Here is a 23,212-nt window from a genome sequence, read left to right on the forward strand (position 1 = left end):
AGCAGTCGATCATTCGATGGAATTAGTTTGCCATTCTTTCTACTTCTTTTGTTTCATGTTGCTTACATTCATTACAATCTTTTTCTGCGTGTAACGTTTATGACACAGTGTATTTGGTATTTGTAAATTGAAAGACAATTAAAACAAAAACATGTTACATGTTGAAATTCGTTTATCACCTCGATTGATTACGATTTATTCGGTGTGTTTTAACTTTTATTTTATTTTCTTACAAATTGAACATTTATAAATTAAACATATTTATAATCGTAAATACTTTAATAATAAGCATATTAATCTGTAAAAATATTATTAAATGTATCAAACAAATTTTTAAGCAATTAACTAGCTAACAAGTATAAAGATAAAAAATTTTAAATCGAGAGACATATCAGTGAGATATTTTCGTGACTTTAATCAAATCTTAATTGATTTTCGATTTTTTATTAAATTTGTATTTACATTTGATATACATAAAGATACCGAAGTGTATGTATTTCTCGTCTACTAGTCTACTCGCAAAGATTTTCATAAAAGAGTTCATATACCCGTAGCATATCTTTGAAAGCTCGCACAGCTCTCGTTAAACGAGATGGTTGACGAAGAAAGCAGAAAAGGAAATGCAGTCAATAATATTGAAGCAAAATCAGAATGAGGTCTTAATGTCACATCAGCCAAGAAATTACAATGCACGACGTTTCGCACAACGAGGTTTCTTTTTACAAAACCTAAATACATATGTTGCGAGCAAATAAATAAAATAATAGTAAATAAATGAAAAAAAGATTAAAAAATCAAAGTTAATGAAATATAGAAAATAATTAAATATCATTTGTATTTTTATGGCATTAATAACATATAATTAATAATATTATATTATTTTTATATACGTTTTTTTTATTACATATATAAATAGTATATTAATAATTTTATTTTATTATATAATTATTTTTAATGGAAAAAGAAGGTAGTGTGTATGAAAGAGAAAAGTGTTTTATTTGTATTTAATTTAGAGTAAATAAGTGAATGAGTAAATAAGTGAGTAATTTTTTATTGTAATTAATTAAATTATTTTATATATGAATTAATAGAAAATTAAAATTTCTTTATTATGTTTTCAAAACATAATATTCTTTTATCAAGATCATTATTAATTATAACAAGACTATTTATATGGACATTATGTGATACATAAATTTCATTGTTATCGTAAAATAAGGATGAACTACTAGAATAATCAGTTATTAAAATCTTACAATTATCATTGAATTAGAATGACTACATGTCATATTAGGAAATTATATTGTTTAATCGAAACCCTGTTAAATTAATTTATGCTTTATCCATTTAATTTATCTGTCGATCCTACCGACACGGACAAATTGACAAAAGCCACGACCGGCTTTGCGGTGGATCTGGCTCATACAATAAAGTTCAATGAACGATTATTACATTATCAATATGATGATTTATAATTTTCACACGATCCACCAGTAATCAATTATGCTTTCGATAATTACCGACCGATGTTGTAACCACAATATTGTTTTATTTAATGATGCTTTAATATTCTGATTCTACTAGTAAAATTTTAATAAGTTGTGTCCTACAGTTAAATTAAATATAAACATTTACCAATAACCACATAAATATTTTATACATTGTTTAACATGTATAATAAATCTCTGATTATGTCATAGTAACAATAAGTAATAGAAAAATTCTATACAGTCCAAACTTGAAAAAATACTTTGTAAAGAAATAGTTGAAGAAAGAAAATATAAAAAAAAATTTTTATAAGTCTCTACAAGTCAGATCATAAATTGTATTATTTTATTTATTATAATAATTATATTTATAACAATTTATAATTTAAGCTTATACTCTATTTGAAATTAATAAGATCTCCAAACGATATGGAATAATATACAATCTGACAAGCTGTATCATATTTATATTATACTTTAATTTATCATATCGTATTTTAGGATATTTAGGACTTTTCAATAAGTTTAACGCATATAATACGCATAAACTGTTTTTTTAATATATTAATAATTTGGTTTTTAAGTTATATAATCAACGTGCTCAATTTTGTGATCGATATCAAAAGATGCGAATACAGCTATCGAAAATGTGCCTTTATTCGTTCCCTGTACGTTGACTGTACGTGAAATGGTGGCATTCAAGCGAGAATTCTTGCATCCAAAAGCAACGTATATTGGCATTGTGGATGCACTCTTTGAAAGCACTGGCAGTCGCGTTTTCCTAAAATTTCGGGAGGTAATCTTGTGGAAAATACTTCCGCCGCAATGCGATGATGCGCGATTATTCCGAAAGAATTTTATTTGCCGATATTGGCTGAATTGAATCAATTGGCGGATTAGGAAATCTTCTTGCAAAATCTTTAACAATTTTTGAATAGCGTAAGAACATAGTACAGTTATACCGTGGATGTTTTTAGAGATGTATTTATATTTTGCAGTGTTTATATTTGTGAATATATATTATTACTGTTTATATAAAAAAAAGATATGATATAAAGACTAAAAAGTAAATCATATAACAATAAGACAGCTTTATTGTCTATTAAAAAATATGTATGATAATGCACGATCTATATTATAATATTTGTGCTATTTTTTGAGCTATTTATCTCTCTCCAAATGAAGAGTGATATCGTTTCGATGGGCCATATTTTATAACATATGTTTTCACATATATCAAATTTATACTTGTCTTATTTATTATTGTAAAATCTAAAATATACATAAGATAATAATAATAATAATAATAATAATAATAATAATAATAATGATAATAAATAGTCTAAAATCCGCTTAATCTCTGTATATCTAAAAATATCCGCTGCTACGATATACATTATAATAAAGTTTCAAAATAGAGACACTTATATTCACAAAGAGTATATATCGGGAATTTAATGATACAACGAAATATACGGCTTTTGGTACCGAGTGTTCCCCGAGAATTCGGAATAATTTTACGAGAGAGTTACATTTTCTGCTTCACGGAGATAAATCGTTTTTGCTTTGACCGACGTTACAAAGTTGGTTCGAAAACCACATATACTCGCAGAGTTTCGCTGCGGGTTAGCAGAGCCGAAGTTGATGTGTTAACAAAATTTAATCTGTAAACGTAATACTTGATTTCTGCGTTCTTCGAATGGCATACAGAAGTTAAAGCCGGACTTACAATCGCAAGCGAAGGATTAAGACGATAAACTTATAACGGAAGAGAGAGGCGTTATATAATTACTTAAATTTTACCTACCCTTTCTCGAAGGCTGAGTGATTACAAAGACTACCGTTTCTCTGAGAGTTTCTCAATTAATTTTCTGAAATCAAACAAATTGTACAGAAAATAGAAATTGCAAATTGAAAAGGTGAAAAGGTACATTTTAATCCAAAAATTTAATTGTGTTTATAAGCGGACTTTTCAATTTTAAAAGTCTTAAAACTTTTTTATATGGTTGGTACATATTCCACATAGTGACCACACATTTGTTACTTTTTGCTCACGAATGTATCTCTATATAAATGCGTTTAAAATACTTTAGTTGACGGTAATCTGGAATTGCGTTTGTTTTACATTTAATTGCATTTAATCAAATACCTCAAGTATGGTAAAATATCTTTTTATTTAGATACGTTTTTGCATCTGTGTAATCGTTAAAAAACAATTGATCGCTAAAAAATTGTTACATCTGTCTCCAATCTTCTCCGCTAGAAACGGTAGAAAGTAGAACAGATTAACCGAAATGCTAAACGAGGCCAGCTGAAACCGCGCGCGGTGTTATTCATTGCGCTTTTCAAGAGGCGCGCTATATTTCTCGTCCAGTCAAGACCCGGATTACTCGGAATGAACAGTCGAAAGCGCGACCTGTACAACGGGGGGGCTTACTCGTCGTTACGACAAAACATGAAATACGCGTTAAGCCTCTACGAAAATGACTTTGCGTAGAATACGCGCATCACGGTGCCGCCTCCGCTGCCCTCCCCCCTCCCCGCCCCCCCCCCCCTCCTCCCGACCGTAAATAAGGAAGTGAAATGTTTCCGGTATAATGCACCGGTATCGTCGGTGAACGCAATATTGCAAACGACAAATGCATCTTCGCATCGAGTTTCGAGGCCATTTGAAAATGCATGAGAAATTTACGGAAAAGATATTCTCGCTTACTACTTAAATGGTCACTTTGTTATTCACGCGCAAAACGTGGCGTAAAATATAAGCGAAACTGACGAAGTTTATTCTGCATACACACATATATATATATATATAAAAATGTGTATAGATTTTCATATTTGCATCTATATTCAATATCACATTCACCGATAAACGTACAGTCTGGTTTTATGTTTTATTTATACGTTACCAATGTATATTAAATTTAAATGTGAAATAAGAGTTGTACTTTATATTAATTGCTAATATAACCTAAATTAAATTGAACTATGGTTTATAGGAATATTAGCATTATCTCTATTTAATATTAATATTGCAATATTGTATTAAATGTAGGTGTTACGCAAATTAACTATTATCTTTCATTAATTTTTATTTAACGCATAAAATAAATATGAAAAATAAATGGCTAAATTTAATATGTACATTGATTTTAATATATTACAAACTTTGTATAAACCTATAACTTAATATAAAAATAATTAAAATAATAATTTTTTATTTAAATTTTAACGTAGTACTATAAAGTGATAATGTTTGTTTAAAAAAATTGATTAGTTAATATAATAAAATTTAATTTAATACAAATTAAGACAATTGTAATCTAAAATAAAATAATATTACAGACATCTTAATCCATCTTAATAAAATAACATTACAAGTTATACTACGATATGAATAATTATTTGACATGCAGTATATTGACAACAGTCTATATATTTTATTTGTCAGTTTTAATGTAATATAAAATTATGTTTATTCTATGGTAACAATCGGAATTGTTTTTCTCTTATTTGTCAAGTTATTGATTACTTATAATAATTTAAATCTTATTCAAATATTATTTAAAATATTTTGATACCTCATTTGAGATTTGAATGAGAAACATTTTCAATGTAGAAAATACATTCATATGCTAAATTAACATTAATAAATGTTTGATTAAGTATCTAGAAAGTATGATCTATTATTCGTATTGAATAATTAATTATAAGGCTAATTTGATATGCGATGTAAAAATTAGTATTTAATGAATACGATGATTAAAATAATTTTAATTCTTGACATAAATAGAATTTAAAATGATAAACTGACTAAATGACAACAATTTGTTAATGGAATGTACGTTAATAATTTAATAAACAAAAATAAGTTCAGTCATCTTTTGAAATTTTTTGAAAATACACCTGAATTCACCGGCACACGTAATGGTGTATAAACGGAATTAATTTGCTGCTACAGCTATCGTTGCTGTGGTGCAGAAGTCGTTACCTATCGCAACTCTGTTGCGGAAAATTATCGGTATGTATGCATACGGTGTAAAAACAGAGTATAAACATATGTTACATATATATAAGTGCTTTAAAAGCGAAAAATAATTTTCAGCGAAAAATAATTGTCAGCTTCGCAGCAGTATGAAATTCCCGGGGAATTCGATGCTGCGAACCTACGTTGCGTCAGTTGCATTCAAATTATCTACTTTCCATCGTATCAAAAAGAATTGGGCCACCGCTTTCTTATTTCGAGCGAAAACACGACGCTGATATTGAACGCTAATTAAATTTTGTGCGACGTGCACAAAGGGCATAATGGTAGAAAAGTATTATCAATGGACACAATAAGGGCGGTGCGAGTGTATCGTGAGTGTGCGCTGGATTTAAAATGTAAATCACGTACATGCGCGTACACATTAATGCGTAATTAAATGTTAATATATTCTGCGAATGGAAAGGAGAGACAGAGAGAGAGAGAGAGAGAGAGAGAGAGAGAGAGAGAGAGAGAGACAGAAGGGGAAGGGTGCAAGGGAGAGAGGGAGAAAAAGAGAGAGGGGAAATGTGCACAAATTAATATGTTCGCGAGACAGGGTTAATTATTCTGCATTTCCGTTTGCTCAAAGATTCTTTTACAATTATTACACGATATCAGATGGTTTCAGTGCAATATTTTTATTTCTTATAACGTTGTGCGAGCACTTACAGTATTGCAACATGTAATTGTTTGTTTATTGTACGAGACTTATAGAAAATTCTCCTTTCTTTTTTCAATTTCTATCGTAAGTATTAATTTTTAAAATAAATTTCTAAATAACTCAGCTGCAGAGAGTGCTTTTTTTAGATGCGGCAGATACTAAAGGTAAATTAAAATGAAATCCATTAAAGGGGTTGTATGTAAACAGGGGAAAAATAGTGCAAGAAAGAAAATGATCTATCCACCATGTATAACAAGCATATACGCAATAGCTTGTGAAAGCCCTATGAACCTAAACAAACACTATAATCATTATTGTTAATCCGGCGGTCACATATGTTACGAGTATAGAATCCCTTATGGAGAAATTATCGTTGTTAATATTAGAACAGCGTAGGGATGGCTATTGTTAGAAATAATTTCTTGTCTTACGTATAGAAACAATAGTTGTTTTTATTTAACTAATAACACGGGAAAAGATGATATAGTTAATAATCGATTTTTTAAATATCTTATTTATTTTTTAGATCTCTTTCAAACAATTTTATAAATATAATTATTTTATAAATATAATTATTAATTTAATTATGTTTATAATATTATGTTAATTTAGTTTAAAATATCAAGAAATATCAAAATTAGGAAAAAAATTTATTATAAAATAATTAACATTTTTAACTCTTTTATGTTACATTCAAAATTAGAAACTAAATTTTTATATAAACTTTAAAATTTGAAATATCTTGTTAAGAATTAAAAGATTGACATGGATATAATTGAACCTCGAGATATTGGTTTAAAAAAATGCTTCAATATCAATGATCAATATATCAATTAAAAAATATTCATTTTAAAATAATTCTTCATATTTACTGTTAATAAGCAGGCAAATTATTAATAATAACCTTTAGTATAGCAAAATCTTTTATATTTGTTCTTGATATACTTTCCTCATTTATAGTTAGAGAACTTTCACGAGAAATACGCATGCAATGCGATCCCAGTACAAATCAATATAATTGTTGGATTTAATTACCATTTACTGCTTTATTGGCATGTGAACCCGTAGTATTTGTGGCGTATCGAAAGCGCGAAATCGGGAAAGCTTTCTGTTTAATTGGTTAACCTGAAACGCTGTGAATTGCGCGAAGAATGTATGTATGTTCCTAGTGCAATTCTGCGAATTTTTTTCACGCAATTGCAATTGTAAAGTATTAAATTTAATTTCTTTGAGACAAATTAAACTTAATTATATAAATAATATTTTCGTGTTTTTCATAAAATAAATATTTTGCGTTAAATAATGTTTTCTTTTCACTTGTAGATTCACGCGTGATACACAAATTAACTGAATAACTATGTATTATGTTCATATCATTAAAAATGTCTCAATTGTGAATAGAAATATTCATCAATAAATCTTTATATCATTTTATATCATTTTTTGTCATTATTTATTAAATATGATATTATTTTAAAAATTACGCATTATTTACGATGCAATATAAAAATAAAACTTATATATTAATCTGAGATTTATCTAAAATTAATTAAAACATGAGATTGTATTATCACTTTTTATGATCAAAACTTATTTTCGAAAGAAGTTTTAAAATTATTAAGTAAGAAGAATAAAAATTAATTCCTTGCAAAATTATATGCAAAAATTATATTTAATACTTGAAAAACATATTTTAAATAGTAGTATTCATTTAAATATGTCATGTATGTGTATATCATTGCGAGTATTGCAAGTTTTTTATTTTTTACATTGAAAGATATCATTAATCTATAATCTAACGTCTATCTTTGAGATAAAAGATAAAATTAAATTAGCAATTTAATTAATTTAGTTAATAACGTATCTTTTTTTACAAACTTTTATAAGCAAGTTTTGATCGCTGGACTGTATGTTCACTCTTTTTTTTTTCATAATATTTGCTTGTTTTTAGTTAAGGGCGTTTCTCCGACAGATCCGCGAAGTCCGGAGGCTAGTAGTTATGTTACTACGATTTGGATTTTCATACGAGGAAATGCGGGATATTCGGTGCATTTGTATTCATAGGCAAACACCCATTACCGCCTTCACGCGCGCTCGTTCCTAGGGGGTGCACTTATTTTTCTTACTCGCATTTCCATTAAACTCGAGGGCGAGGCCTAAGTTAAAGGGGGTAATATATTCCCCTCTCTTTGTTACGGACGACTAAATTACGTGGTACTCTACCGGCAATTACCAAGTCAGCAACCCATTAAGTGAAGTATGCTCCGATGAGGGGGTACTGCACTGAAATCTTTCTGGAATATAAAATTAAGCAGGCAGCCCGATACTCGTGAGAAAGAGAATGAAAGAGAGATAGACAGGAAGGGAAGGAGAAATAGGTAAGATGAAAAACGTGATAGCGAAAGAAATAGAGTCGAAGAGGCTGTAAATTGCAATTAACTAAGTTTATTTGAACGCTACAATTCGGAAAATAAACAATTATAAGACTCAAAATGGACTATTTGAACAATTTTGCAATATATCAATATATCTGTTTTCGTGATCGTTTTATTCGCCACGTCGTTATTTGATGACGAAGTGCGATATTAATTCGCGGTCGTAATTAGAGAATCGTTTCTATCGAATGGATGAAGGCCGTCCGGTGAAGAACGCGTTCATCACCCGACGAAATCGTCACGCCGACAGCAAAAACAGAGGCGAGGACACGCTCCCTCGCGTCCTCATCCTCTCTGTTATAACATAGCACCATTTTTATAACAGATGACCCGTCGGTCCGGATGCTGTGCCGGACGGGCACCGACAAATACCCGCGCCGCCACTGTAAAGTTTCGGGTTGGGCGCGGTCGGAAAAAAGGTAGAGAAAAAAATAGAGAACCAGGCCTCATAAATATTTAACGACTGAAGCTGCAGCCCGCACACGAATTTTATATCGTTGTTTCTCGTTGGCTTCAACGAAAAAGAGGAACCGAAAACACTTTCCGTCGCTGCCCTTAAGCAAGCCTTCCTTGAAGGATATTACTGGGACTGTTTTATTAGGCGTGGAAATATACGCTTGCTCATACAGTCATCATGTACACATCTCGGGTCGCGTCGATTTAATTATCTTCATTTCTTTTGAGCAGAGAGAGAGAGAGAGAGAGAGAGAGAGAGAGAGAGAGAGAGAGAGAGAGAACAGAAATTAAGAATAAGATTTTAAGAAAATTATTTAAAGCAAGAATTAAAATAATTAAAAATTATATGAAAATATATTTTCAGTTTTGTAATTATGAAAGTAATTAATGCATCTACACACATTTTCGTCAAAAGAAAACAGATTTTATATTGTTATATGAATTCATAGTAAATAAATAGATATACTTTGAACATAAACATATAATATATATCGGACAAAAAAAAATGAAAAGAAAGGGAATTATTAATCACATAAATATATTAAGCAATTATACTAGTTTTGAAAAAGAAGCTGCTTTACATATTTATCATAAAATAAAATATTATGCGAATTTACGTCACATAAAGATTTATTTTCGCCGTTCTATGCTGACTCTTGCGTTGTTTTTTTACCATTTTTCAGTGACAAGCAGAAGCTTATGGATGTTGTTGCTGCGTTGGTTTGCGGATTAAAATTCTCGGCCATTTGCATTCTACAATTTCCTCGCGAAAGCGCGATTGCCGATACGAATGCAGCTTCTTCGTTTCGCAGCGACATTTATATCTTGGTCTTACTGTTTTCAAGCAAACTTTTACGTTTCGCAAACGACTAACAGGAGGACCGCGGCAAAATGTTCACAGCGATACCATCATGTCGGCATAAAAACTTTTGTCAAAGATAGAGGACAAACTAGGTTAGTGCTGTATTTATAAGTTTGGAAACCCGAAATATCAAAATTGTTTAATTGCACCAATTTATTAATTATTTTAATGTAGATAGATATATTTAAATGAAGATTAAATATTTAATATAAAAGTAAGTGTAAATTGCTTTTATATTTAATAATACATTAAATATAAAATCAATCGTTTTGTTAACCATATTTTTCTTTACGACTTCTAAAGTAAATCATATCTACGAGTATATTTAAATTCATTGTAAAGTTTCATGATCACAGTATAATATAAATTGTAGAATATAATCGATTTTATGAGTTTGCTTTATTTAAAATTATATTTATATATTTTTTTATAAACAAAGAAGTTTTACATTAAGATTTTAAAAACAATTTATATCTCTCGTTTATATAAATTTTGATTAAATACTAAAGGAAATTTTCATAGATAGATTTGCTCGATATTTCATATATAGGATAAATAAAAAATATAATAAAGCTTAAATCAATTTAAATTTAATACTGTTTAAACTGTGCAAATAGTAAAGTAATAAAAATGTGTGACGTACAAATGTATATTATTTTAAAGATATTTGGTATTCAATATTGCTATTTCTGACTGCCCATGACAAGAAATGCATTGTCTAACTGTTCTAATTTTCAGAACTGAACGTTGCACGGTAAAGCTCTTTCTCGCGACTTCTTGCCGATAAATATGCATAGGAAGTATGGTTTTGGTCCGTTAAATCACATTGCCGGAAGAGTGAAAATTGTCTTGGGGAAAAAGAAAGCGGATAAGCACACCGTGTGGGCACCTGGGGAGGTCGCACAGCATCCGGCTTGCCAATTCCGAAGCTTGCGCGCGATACGTGTGCCGGTACATGGAATACGTGCGCGAGGTGGAGGAATATTTCGCGGGGGATATTCCCAAAGAGAAGAGGGTTTTCTCATACGGGAATGCCGAAACGTGATGCCATCATGGCTATCTAGGAAAAGTATCTGATCGTCGATCGCTGTTCCCGCCAAAGGAGGTTAAGCTACGAAAATTTACCACCGAGATCGGAGGCGCAGTTAAATTCTTTTCGATAAAGACGCTTTTACAGCGAAGCTGAGAGAATTTTTGTTTTCAGAATTGAAACAATTCGCGCTCGTGTATGTGCACGATATCCAACGCGTCACACTATTAGAATAGATATTTATATTTGTATTTTCTTCGTTATTAATAAAATATTAATATTAATATTTTTTCAAGAATTAGAAATTTGATTAGAACTAGATTTAAAATTATTATTTTCAATTGTAAACAAAAAACAATGTTTTTAAGACATATATATATATAATGTTATTTTAAATAATGCATTTTATATACATATATACATATATTGTCTTTATTATGTACATACATACATATATTTACAAAATTTTATCAAAATACATCGTACAATTAAAAGATTAAAAAGATTATATTAATTATTAAAATAAAAATCTGTGAAATGTAAAAATATCTTTTTTTTTAACTATACTTTACAGTATAAATAAAACATATATTAAAATAATTAGAAAAAAACATATGCGGACTTTTCTAATCTATAAATTCTTTATTTAAAAACAAACGATGACTTTTTTCTATCAAGTTATTACTGTATGTATGTAATAAAGGTATTGCTCAAGTCTTATTACAAAACGCTTTTCATGAAAAAAAGATTAATTTCATCTATTTAGATCACTAAAATATTTATATCAATACAACGGCGACCGACATTGCATAATTACTGGCTATGAGTTTTGCATTGGGAAAGCCGATCGATGAATAATAGCCGCGAGATTGTGCTCCGATGGTGTAAATATTTTAGAATACTATTCGAAGACTCCATGCATTTTAGATCGTCTGGTTTTGCATTCCTGCAGCCTACCAACCCCTCCCTCCCTCCCTCCCTCTCTCTCTCTCTCTCTCTCTCTCTCTCTCTCTCTCTCTCTCTTTCTCTCTCCCTTCGAACGTATCCAGACTCTGTCCAGGATCGACCCGTCTCTCGCGTTGCATGAACAGGACCTCTTGTAATGCAATATCCTTCGAAATGATTCGCTTTCACGGCACGCGTATCATCGCGGCGCAAGGTTTCTTTGCGCGTTAAATATGCGAAACCGAATATTCCTCGAGTGCTGGCGCACTTTGTATAGCGAGTCTTTAATTTACTTTTCGAAAAGATTGAATCTTATCATCGATGTGCGGTCCGCACAGTAATTCGATACGAAGCTTCTTTAGATACAAAGATAACGCTTTAATCTTTTATTTGTTGATTTTTATGAGATATTATCGCGCGAAAGATACTCCAAAATATATCAAGTATCAATAACTTGATAGAAAAAAGTCATCGTCTGTTTTTAAATAAAGAATTTATAGATTAGAAAAGTCCGCATACGTTTTTTCTAATTATTTTAATGTTTTATCTATACTGTAAAGTATAGTTAAAAAAAAAAGATATTTTTACATTTCACAGATTTTTATTTTAATAATTAATATAATCTTTTTAATCTTTTCATTGTACGATGTATTTTGATAAAATTTTGTAAATAAAATAAATAAAAACTTACTGTGTAATTCTTGCAATATAAGAAATCTTTATTATAGCTCATAGCTAATAATTATATGTGCTATATAAATCTTAAAAAAATTAAACATCTATTTTAACAGTTTTACAATTAACGTCTTCAGAAAACTGAAATGCATGCCAAAGATGTCTGTAATAATTATTTATATTTAATTAATTATTTGTATTTTTGTAAAATTTTTACAACTAATTGTAATAGTATGACTCTGTCAATAGAGAATTAATTAAAGCATTTCGATGGATTGAATTTTATTTTAAATTATTCTACGAAACATTTAACGTTTAAAAAATTAAAAATATAAGTTTTGATCGCATTTGTTATCAGTAAAAAATTAAATCAGTCAATTTGCGTATAAAAGTATTATATTTTAAATAATCAATCGTTACAATAAACATTTCTATTTTTAAATGTTTTTTAAGGTAATAAATATTTGACGTTCTTGGAAAGTTATATATCTCGCAATTGCATTGTTTCATATATAAAGCATATTTCTAATAAAATTTTATTTTTGTATAATAATATATTCTATGCAGTTTAATATCTGTTACAGTATCTAAATAAATTGACAGATCAGTATTGTAAAAAAGAAAATTTAGTTATACTTCTTTTTCCTCTTATTTATAAAAAGATATTTTCTTTGCGTGTATCTATTCTTTCCTAAAGATTCAAGTTTTAGTGATCCGTGATATCTTATATTATCATAAATCAATTTATTGAAACTAGTGCACGGGAATGCAAAGATCGATAAGCCATCGAATGCAGAGCAGAGAAGAGAGAGACTGCACTTCCGACCGTCATTTTCTTCTTCATTCGTCAAACCAGTCGCGACAACTGAAAATAAAAATGTTATTCTGATCTTTTTGATACGTGACGTTCGAGTATATCGATAGTATAATACATGCACGAAAGCAGGTATGCCTCAGAATAACTCGGAATTATGAGTTATAGTATCAATCTCCGCAAAAATAGAACACAGTTATACAATGCAAATGTCGATGGTTTTGAAATCAATATTTATGATTTTTAATTAAAATAAAGAGCTTGTCTGAAAACTTATTAATATTTTTTTTTTTATTACATACACATCATAAAATATTAAAAAAATTGCGAGATAAAATAATAATAATCTAAAAGTTTAAATTATTTATTAGTAGTCGTACACATTTCGCTTGTGTAACCTTTAAAGTTTAGAAATCGTATTTTAACTCTTTTTCAAATATAATGTAATTATTATTGAGAGTATGACATAAAGATAAATAATCAGACACTTGGTCAATGTCTAGATCAAGTCGTTTGATATCTTATCGATTTTACAACGCTCCCGATGCGGATTGTATATTAAAATTGATATCTCTCACGCAAGCGGTTATCTCTCCGAAAAGTTCGAAAAAAAAATCGATGCGTACGCTGTAAATGGGATTTTGATAGTTCGTGCCTTTGAATGTATCGGTGTCTCGGTACTGTCGTAAGCGAGTCTCTTTTTTTAAAGTTGAGTAGCCTTTTTTTCGAACGAACAGGGAAACGCCGTGGCGCGTACCACGGCATGGGTTGCCATGCAAAATGGCTAATTGGTATGTTGCTACTGCGACCCCGTTGTATAAACTGCGCCGCCACTACGTTGGAATACACAATGCACTTTGACCCCTCGCACACCACCCTCTTCGGTGTAGTCGTCTACGTCGGCTAGTCGCCTACGTCGCTAAATGGGTCAACCTTATTTATCGTGGGGGAAATATGTACGTGGACATCGACGATGAAACTCCAATGGTGAGATCTCGTCGCGAGAGACAACGAGATTCCAGGTGGAAAGTTTTCCTCGGCAATCTCGCGCGCGCTCGATATGCATCCGGCAGTTCGAGAACTCGGCAACTTGGGTTTATAATATTTTAAGCTGTCGCTAGATTTTCCAAGTTGCCCTTCCCTCCTAGTTTGAAATATCTCAGCTTTCTGAGCGAGGCAACCAGGTGATCGCGACCAGTATCAATCATAAAATATTGATATTTGTTTAAGTCGAGGAATATGTTAGTTAAATCATTTGATCAAATATATGATTGATGAATGAGCTTTATGATTGACGAATTGATCAAATAAAGTAAGAAAAGTCGAAAAAATACTGTTTGAAAAAATATAAATATCCTTAATAAATCAGTATGAATCAAATTCCGATACAGCAACAGTTTACAGATTAAAGGCCATATTAAATTTTTCTCACTTTTATACAATTGAGCTATTTATTCATATTTTATGCATATACTGCTTTAAAATTAAATTTTCAATTTAATAATAATTGTAAAATTCATTTGATTTGATCATTTAAGATATTTAGAATTTGACTGAAATTATATCATATTTTTATAGAATTCTTATAAATTATAATCTGTATATGTATCAACGCCATAATTTCTAATGAAGCGTATTTTCATACATGAAAAATTGTGTTTTATATTGCAACGCGCACGTCAACGTTTTAAAATCGATAACCTTAAAATTTCATAAATATTATTATCTCATTTTTGTCTCATTTAAAATGAGAGAATTTTTGTTAAATGGAATCTTGGTATCTGCTATCGTTATATTTTTGACCGCGCGCTTGTCCCGCTCATCTTAAACAAACTCTAACTCCTATTTATCTCAAGGAAATTTATTCTGAGGGACCAACGATGAGGGGGCTTGCCAGTGCAATAAAGCGACGATAAGCCGGCGCACGCCATCGGCACGAGTCGACGAAATTTGCAGCTAAAACTTTGCGAAAGCGTTCGTGCATTCTCAAGCAGTCCCGAATCCGGACATCGTCTCTAACTTCTCTCGTCTTATCGTAGCGACGTTGATGCAATAGTCATATATTGATTTCCATTGGATAATAAGCAAAATAATTTGTCACAAAAATAAGTTATTAAACGTAGTTATATATATTATTATATTATCTCTTAACAAAGTAATTCTCTCTTATTTCTTCTTTAGACTGTGTGAAAGACACGAAAACCATTTAAACTTTTATAATTTGAATGCAGTTAAGATTTACAGAATAAACATTTATATATTTATATACGGCACAAAATTAAATATTTGTTTTAAGAGAATTATTTCACAAAAATGTGTACGTGAGAAATTTATATTAAAATAATAACATGCAACATTTTTATAATAACAAATTTTATTTTATATAAGACTTTTTTTTATATAGCAATAAATTTTATGCTATAAAGAATTGCAAATAATATGCCTTTTACAAGTTAGTTCAAAATTGTAATAAATAAATGGTTATCAGCATACTATACATATATAAAATACTACTACATAAAAAAACATATATAAACTACATATATAAAAAAAAACATCGTACTATGTAATACAGATTAGATTAGATTTGAGATGTGCTATAAAATTATCCTTGGCTTTATCTGTAGTGCGCGCAAACGTTTACACGTAACGTAACACTTTTTGGCTCGTTGTTTTCACGCTACGGTACAGGGATTCACAAACGAACGACTAATTGGCTTCTTGCGAAAACGCTTCCGCTTTTCCTATTCGTAGAAATTGGAAAAAGTCGGCAATGCAATGTCCGTGATTTGCATTTTGCCGTTATCGTGACGATTTGTCACAGCTGCCTTTCAATTTTTCACAGTTGCCATATATTGACGACCGAGAACTAAACGAAATTTTCGTCCAGCAAATATCCTCTAAATATATAAATATTCATCCTTTAATTTTCATATATTCTGTTTCAAATCATTTTTAATCTTATATTATTGTAGTAAACCGAAATAATTTAAAGAAAATAATTAAAATATACAGAATATACAAATATATTGAAATACAGAGATTTTACAACATGTTAATCATAGAATTGCTTACGGTCACTTTTATATTATATATTTATTTGTAAAAAAGGTGAAAATTTTTAATCTTAATGCAATTGATAAACATTAAATAAAAAGTATTTAATTTAAATTTTAAAACTTGAAATATTTTTCAAATCAAAACTTAATATTATTAAACATAAACATATTTTATATTAAATTTTACTTCTATTCTATACTCTAATATAATATAATATGTCCAAAAGAATGAAATATGAGAATTAAATCGATAATATAACTGACACTGCTACAGTATTCTTTCATTCGAATATTGAAATAATATTCTGAGCTCATTTGGGAGCAGCACGAGCCGATCAAATAATTTGAATAAAAATGCAAGTTTATTTTCGCTCACGTTTAAAGTTACGATTCGATTTTTAGTAAAAAATAAATTGAATGTACGATAGGCCTTTTTGCAAACGACATCTGTTAAAGCGCGTAAAAATTTCGATCAGTAATAGTTTTGTCTTTTTCGAGCGAATGGAGCGAAACTTTTGGCTTAAAATCTCGTGCCTGCAATTGAGTGACCAGACAATTTGCACTTACTTCCCTGCGGTGAAGTTCATGCGCCGCGTCGCAGCTTTATTATTAATACTCTCTCAGCTTCTCTTCCGGCTGCATTGCGCGAAAATAATTATGTCCATTCCGTGGTTTTGGCCTGGGTTCTCGAAACCATCCGACCTCAAAGAATTCGAGGGGTGTTAGCGAAATTGGGACAAACATTGCCTTGCTATGCAATAAATCATGATTATTTATGGTTGCAACGTATCACACAAGAGAGAGGTGCAGCTTGTGTCACACTTTTTATGTCTTAGATGTATGAAAAATGCATGTCAAAAAGTATTATTACAGGAATCTTATTATTAGATAGGAGACACAATTTTGTTAATGAAATATTATAGAATTAATTAAATTGTATAATATGTAACATGGTAATAGTTATTTTTAATAAGATTAATAGAAGAAGCTCTTTCTTAAAACACAATACAAAAGCGTTAGTTGCTAAGCTTCAATAATATTGTATACTTTTTACAAAAATAATTGAAAAGCTTATAATACAAACTTCAAGAAACATGCAATGTATACGATGTATTAAATTTATTAAGTTTATATTTATATTAAATTTATTAAAATCTCTCTCGTGTATATAAATTCGGTATTAGAGAGAGTTGAGATTTTGGTCGTGAATAAACGTAGTAGGGCGACGTGTAACTACGAAAACGTCGGTGTATGATGCATTTAAGTTTCACGCGTGAAATCAGCGGCAACCTGTGAGGCGACAGTAGCGCGTAGCGGCAGCTGGCATTACAATTCGCGAATTCTGCATTAAAATAATACGCGCCGTGTGAAACTTGAGCGGCGACGATGAGGAACGTGATCGCTTCGTAAAGGTTTTAATTAGCTTGTCCTCGTATTCTCCTCTCGCCCAGATTTTCTCATTTTCATCATTCCGCTTTTATATAATTTGTCTCGTAGCCGATCGGAATATCACGCGCGCATGAACCGCTCGCATTTTCGAGGCGATGATGTGACGGGAAGATTTATGCATGCGATCGCGCACGACGACGAGCGGATTCGACATGCTCGGACACATTCGTTATGAATTGATGGCTGATCACTTTATGCAGGTTGTCCGGTTGCAAAATAAATAGCTCTGGCAGCGGAGAAAATTATATGCGGACGTAAACGACGATACGCACGCACACGTTAAACATAATGGTTAAATTATTAAATATTAATTACGGAAAAATGCGGAATAATATTGCCAATCTTATATTGATTGACAATATTGCGGTACCCCGATATCTCTTTTAATGTTATTGTTATTACATTAATATAACATGTCCACGATAATTTTGCGCATATTTTGGATATTTCAATTATAAATTATCCATACAAAAAGAGCATTTTATTTATTAATAAATATTGGTTTCAATCTAGTAACAAATTCATTACAATCAATTACATTATGTAGAGTACTTCTGATAATGATTAAATTAATTATTTGTATGTGTAATATATTTTGATTTAACGTCAAAAATGTGATATCCTAACGCGTTCTTAATGTATGCATCATGTTGATTTATGATCGAAATAGAATGCATGTTATGTAAAAATAAACCAATTTTCAATTTTTTTTTGCATACGATAATATGGATTATGATTGATAATTCCTATGTTTAATCTATGTTCAATTTGCGTATCTATCACAATATTTTATTATTGTTTTTTTTAATTTTCAGTATAGTATCATACTGATTTATTCGCACTTGCCAATAAATGCAATGTTTCATTCATTTGCATAATGTTTAACTAATATTTATGATTTAGTATAATGCGTATATAATATTTAACGTACGAGATAAGATCCGTTTAAGATCTTATATCTTCTAGGAACAAATTATTGTACGAAGTTTACGCGACATACCTGTAGAAAAAAAAAAAATGATGTTTCTAAGTACATACTACTAAAAGGTGGCGGACAAAAAAGTGATGCCCCGTAAATACACGACAATAAAAAGCGTGGTAAATTACGCGAGGTCGTCGCGTATGCACGTCGCGAATGCGCCGTATGCAAGAGGTGCATTTTGCAGTAACGCGTCCTGAATTCACGCGCATCCAGTTTTAATGACATCGCTGAATTTCACACTATCGTCGTATTTATTGCCATCTGTATTTATGATCGTAAAACAAGACGAGAGAAATTCACTAGTGATAACTACTACCAGACACACGTTTAAATAAGTCTGTTATAAGGCCAAAAATAATTATTTTTAAAAATCGTAATTTCTAAATTTAAACTAAAACTGCCATCTTTATATTATTTCTTTTTGTAACAATTCAAAAATATACAAATTATGTTTATACAGTATTTCTCAGTTAATTGCTAGATATTTTTGTTTTAATTATTAAAATAAAAAAACTAGAAATTATGAAGAGTTAAAAAATTAAATGTTATCATCTTAAATAGTCAAATATATTACGTTAAATATATCATTAAAATAAGTCTGAATTTGGTGTTAAATGCTATAAAATATGCAAATATAATTTAAGTATGTAATGATAACTATTTGTGTTCCATAATGCTTTACATTAAACTTTACTTTGATACATTTGAAAACTTTGATACATTTGATACATTTAATATTTTATATATTTTATTTGAAATTATATGCTTTAATCAAATAGATATATTATCTTTTGCTATTTCTCGAAAAAGAAATTTATTTATTGTTGCAATTTGTTTACGATTTTCAAAACGATTTTACAACATAATCATTTAAGGCCAAGTAGTCACCAGTAGTATAAACTCGCGGGATATATCGTGTATGGGAAATAATTGCCGTCGCACACGTATCTCAAACGGACCGTGTCGGATTTTAAATTGTTGTGTCTCGTCGAAGATTACATAGTCTCATATGTTGAATATTCATGATTAACATCCCAGAATACGTTGGTGATTAACAGGGACGTGACGTGATACATGCTCCTTTATGAACTAACGCTAGCGTAGCGTACTTTCGCCAGTGATTAAAAGCGTGGACATTCGGCTTGAGGCACACAAGTAGCCTTCACGTACCCACCTCTAATTAACCTTTTCGTTATGCTGGAAAATTGCTTTTTTCCAGTTTACTCACAAAGAAAGAATGCATACTAGCCTTGCTAATACGATAGGTGTGTCCGTATTACACATTATTACACTAGTTAACATAAAATAATTTGTTGCGTCTTTAAATCGCAAAAACTGATTTATTAAAAAAATTTCAAGAAAAAAATAAGAAAAAAAATTCCAAATTAGTTATATTCAGTCATAACTGGAAGTTTTTATTTCATGTATAATTTATTTTCAGAATAAATAAACTTGCCATTTAGGTAATATCAAGTTGCAGTTTAAATGTTGAAATATATAGTTGATATCAAAATAGTTAAATGATTTTAAAATCTCTTGATAAAAGAAGAATCAGTTTGTTCAAACGTCGAGTGCGAAATAAAGTAATGAGAAGTGAATATACGAAGGGAGGATAAAAATGGTCAAGGAGAGTAGGCCGAGAGTCGAACAAAATATTGAAACGTACGATAATTCTTTTAATGAATCATATTTCTTCCGCCTTTTAATGCCATGCGATAATTATTCGTTTTGCGTCAGCACGCTCAGTGCGCGCGAATACAGCCTGCAAAAATGCTGGATTTTGCTCGTCGTGAGCAAGCCTCTGGCGAAAGAGCCCGCACGATATATGTCGCACGTATATGAGAGGAACGTATGTTGCTACAGGGTGTATCAGAAATCCTACACTTTTTTGCTGACTACAGTTTTTCGAAGTTTTTGAAGTCATCGGGTTTCCTCGGGTTACCTTTCCCAAAAATTGTACTGTCAATCATGGCTATGCCCAAGGTACAATCATTCTCGTGATCAAAGCTAATTTAAATTTAAGTGAAAATTTTACTATACCTATTCGTAAAGTTTGATCTAAAACTTTTTATTTCCAGATCAATTTGTGATTGTGAATGTATTTGCATTGAAATAGTGTTATTACGTATGTGTTTAGTCTGTTAACTTTAAATGCGCGAGTTCTGTTACGCCCTATATATCTACACAAAAAGCATTTTCGCAGTGTGGAAGTCGCGCGAGTGTCTTAATTACTTGGAAAATCCGACCAAGGCACGTACTTCTTATTATATTAAGGTGGACGCAATTCCAGTGTGCAGACGCCATAAATGCAAAGTACGTACTAACTGTGAAAGAAGACGGCTTTGCAAAAATGTGTCGCTGCGCTCCTTTCTTTCGCCGTAGAGTAGAAGGAAGGGTTTTCTTTCGTTCATATACCAGACACGTGTCTCTTCTATATATACATCCATGGTGGACCAACACGCACGAGCGCGCGTGTACGTTCTCTCATTGGAGACAACATTCATGCTATATCCGTTATTTGCATATAAGAGGTTGCGATTTCGAAAACTGTTTCCCGTGCACAGTGTTGAATTGTAAAAAGCATATAGATCTTGTGATGCAAGAGCACTTGGAGACTCGAAGTTTTTCAATGACGACCGGTATCTAATTGATTTCTATTTGTCTTGCCGTCTTGTGCATTACTGGAGTACAATAAACGGGAATTAACCGTTCAATGACGCAGCTGCAGCGACTCGATCTGTTTTAATTCGATAAAGCCGTCTGCAATAATTGGAAGAAAATTGAATTCGCATATCGCGATGCGCAAAAAATTATACGCTGAGTCACGGAGATACGTGTATTCGATAGTGAATTGTCTTACAAAAGTTGAATTATTGAACGTAATAAATCTTTTAAAATTTATACTTTATTAAAAAATAATGGTACAAATAATAGGCTGTGTTTTAAAAACACATTATAACAAATATGTTGTTTTCTGAAAAATTTATTTATGATTCCACGCGTTACAAAAACCAAATTATAAAACAAAATCCATTATTGCAAATGCTACGTTCCATTACCTTAAACATTTTGAATAATGCAATGTACTTGGAATATATATTTACAAATATATTTACAAATAAATTAAATTAAACTTATTTTACACACACACACACACACACACACACACACACACACACACACACACATGTATAATATATAATATATATAATTTTACACTTATTTTTAAACGTCGATTATTTAATACATATATATTTGTTGTAATTTCTTTATAACAAATATAAGATATTTATAATGTATAAATAAATATAAAGAAATATATAAATATATATATATATAAATATTACATAATATGTAATATGTAAATACATTATAATATAATTTTTGTATTTCACGATTATGGTAAACTTAAAAATTTATAATAATTCAATAATAAAAATGCTAGCTGAAATTGTCATTATTTAAAAAAGTATGCCTGATTATTGGGAAAAGATTGTAACAAAACATATAGAAAATAAAATTCAGAGTATCATATGACGTTGACTCAAAAGGTACCAAAGAGATATCTTTGCTTTTCCCTACAATGGAAAACTTATGTCTAAAGTAAACTACTTATGTCTAAAGTATGAGCAACATGTATTCGGAAACTTTATTGATTAATAGATCGCGGTCTAAGTAATTGCATCTCTATCTTATCAATTTAAGCACGATCTATCTCGTCGACAGCGGAACCGCGATAGATTGGAATGAAGGAAATCCTGGATGATGTGGAAGGACGATGACACCGCGCGATGCGGGAATTGATGACAGGTTTATGCTTTTTGGAAGAGACGTGCGCAAAACCTCGTCGGATAGATTTTACACGATTATGTAAATTTTTGACGACACTTTGGCGAAGTTGGTGCGCCGCGGAACTATGTTCAGAGGCCCCTCACGAGACTGGACACGTGCGGCCGAACCGCTACTTACTATGCGGTTTTCCGTCAGTTTAGTCGTTACACGCGCATATTGCATTCTACACTACAAGAAAAGGAAGGTTAATGCGATTTTAAGCCGTGGATTTAAAGCAAAACCTTAAAGTGCAAACTTAACGCAGGATTTCAACCGCCAGTTCATTTTACTTGAACAAGAGTATGGATCACTTATTAGTAATAAGTGCAATTATTAAGGATTACAAATGATTATAAGAGTTGACACTAATTTTCTAATTTTCTAACTTTCTAATAAAACATTCAAAAGCGATTTTTAGCAATTTTTTTTAATTTTATGTAACAAAAAATTTTATGTAATTTAAAAAAAATTTAAAAAAAAAACTAATTATAGTTTACTT

Source organism: Pogonomyrmex barbatus, unplaced genomic scaffold (genome assembly GCF_055798465.1).
Source record: "Pogonomyrmex barbatus isolate J1 unplaced genomic scaffold, ASM5579846v1 scaffold20, whole genome shotgun sequence".
Taxonomy (NCBI): Eukaryota; Metazoa; Arthropoda; class Insecta; order Hymenoptera; family Formicidae; genus Pogonomyrmex; species Pogonomyrmex barbatus.